The sequence below is a fragment of the Nansenia antarctica genome, assembly GCF_963989245.1.
Source record: "Nansenia antarctica genome assembly, chromosome: 2".
In the NCBI taxonomy this organism is placed as follows: domain Eukaryota; kingdom Metazoa; phylum Chordata; class Actinopteri; order Argentiniformes; family Microstomatidae; genus Nansenia; species Nansenia antarctica.
Window position 1 is genome coordinate 2,009,762 of NC_137675.1, and position 2,500 is coordinate 2,012,261.

General features: G+C 41.5%; 1 protein-coding gene across 1 annotated transcript in view; it reads left to right on the forward strand.

Annotated features, from left to right (window-relative positions):
- The window catches only part of LOC308151794 (uncharacterized protein), a gene marked incomplete at both ends in the record, with an annotated part of 46,119 nt that overhangs the window by 38,943 nt on the left and 4,676 nt on the right, over positions 1-2,500 (forward strand). The gene's annotated exons all lie outside the window — the stretch shown is intronic.

The following is a 2,500-nucleotide window of genomic DNA, read 5'->3' on the forward strand; positions in this document are numbered from 1 at the left end:
GAACAGCCGTGTCTATGTTACCTACTATAAGAGTTTAACACTAGAACAGCCGTGTCTATGTTACCTACTATAAGAGTTTAACACTAGAACAGCCGTGTCTATGTTACCTACTATAAGAGTGTCTATGTTACCTACTATAAGAGTTTAACACTAGAACAGCCGTGTCTATGTTACCTACTATAAGAGTTTAACACTAGAACAGCCGTGTCTGTGTTACCTACTATAAGAGTTTAACACTAGAACAGCCGTGTCTATGTTACCTACTATAAGAGTTTAACACTAGAACAGCCGTGTCTATGTTACCTACTATAAGAGTTTAACACTAGAACAGCCGTGTCTATGTTACCTACTATAAGAGTTTAACACTAGAACAGCCGTGTCTATGTTACCTACTATAAGAGTGTCTATGTTACCTACTATAAGAGTTTAACACTAGAACAGCCGTGTCTATGTTACCTACTATAAGAGTTTAACACTAGAACAGCCGTGTCTGTGTTACCTACTATAAGAGTTTAACACTAGAACAGCCGTGTCTATGTTACCTACTATAAGAGTTTAACACTAGAACAGCCGTGTCTATGTTACCTACTATAAGAGTTTAACACTAGAACAGCCGTGTCTATGTTACCTACTATAAGAGTTTAACACTAGAACAGCCGTGTCTATGTTACCTACTATAAGAGTTTAACACTAGAACAGCCGTGTCTATGTTACTACTATAAGAGTTTAACACTAGAACAGCCGTGTCTATGTTACTACTATAAGAGTTTAACACTAGAACAGCCATGTCTGTTACCTACTATAAGAGTTTAACACTAGAACAGCCGTGTCTATGGTACCTACTAAGAGCCGCCTCGGGGGTCAAATGACCATAGTCTTTACAATGGGAAGCTGCTACTTACACACAACGACCACTAGTTGGCGCGTCTTGTAAATTAGTCTGCCTCCTACACAGAAAAACTGCAAAATAGCTTCATACTAGCTTATCCTGATGTGATGTTGAAAATGTAAGGATACTGGGTGGTAGAACGCACATATCTAGGAAAAGTCATGAAAAGAGGGTCCTGAAATTTGATCGAGTGCAAAGATATAAAAAAGACATTTCTCACAGTTGACCCCACCCTCGGCTGTTCTAGTGTTAATGACCCCACCCATGGCTGTTCTAGTGTTAATGACCCCACCCATGGCTGTTCTGGTGTTAATGACCCCACCCATGGCTGTTCTAGTGTTAATGACCCCACCCATTGCTGTTCTAGTGTTAATAACCCCACCCACGGCTGTTCTAGTGTTAATGACCCCACCCATGGCTGTTCTAGTGTTAATGCAGCTGCCAAACTTAGCTCTGCTATGGAAAAGGTCACCAAATGGCTCAACAGCTCTTGCCTCCAGCTCAATGTTAATAAAACTGTAGGAATGTTCTTCTCCAAACAACACAATATGACCACGGCAAACATAACCATTTCAGGGCAAAACATTAGTATAGTTCCGTCGTTCAAATATTTAGGGATCATCATTGATTCAAACCTGACTTTCAAAGAGCACATCAAGAAAGTGTCTGGTAGGGTGAAGTTTGGCCTGGCAAACTTCAGGTACATCAGAAGCTCACTGACCATGAGTGCTGCCAGACTATACATGGACGCATCAATTATGTCGCACCTCACATATTGTTTGACAAGCTGGGGCCATGCATACAGCACTTCCCTAAAGCCATTAGCCACCCTATACAAGCGGACCCTTAAGGTCATGGACCAGAAGCCAAACAGCACACACTACTGTACCATCCTAGACAAATGTAAATACCTTAGCTGGGAAGACACCATCAAATACAAAAACATCTGTCTCATCCATAAAATTCTGCATAACAAAGCTCCTCCCCCGCTTAACTCTTTCATAAACCAGCGTGACCACAGCTTACGGCCCACCAGAAGCACCTCTCGTGGCGACCTTATAGTTCCATTCAGGAAAAGCACCTTCAGTAAGCAATCCTTCTCAGTGATAGCAATAGAAAACTGGAACTCACTACCCAACCAACTCAAAGACATACATACTTACTCCACCTTCACAACACACATGAAAGCCTGGCTGACACAGAACTATACTTGTCCTCATTAATCCCTCTCTGTGCTGCCTCCCCATAATGCCTTTTTTTGTATGTTTTGTTTTGTTTAATGTTTAACTGTTTAACTGTTTGTAAGTGCTTAATGTTGTGTGGCCTGTAATTGTCCTGTGGCTTCTATGTGCTTGAAATGTCGCTGCCCCCATAAGTGTGTATGTGGTGTTTGTTGTAGCCCCTTCAATCACCTCAGCTTGCTTACGTGTGTTTTTTGTCAAGTGTGATGTTGGGGTACCTTGTCTCAGCCACGTGTTCTTAGAATTTTTAAATGTTTTATTTTAACTAATGACGTTACTTTTCAGGATGCCATGTTGCAACTGGCCGGGGACTTCAGCTGAAAATTAGCCGACTAGGCTAACGCTGCCTTTTTTACTATATTTTATATGG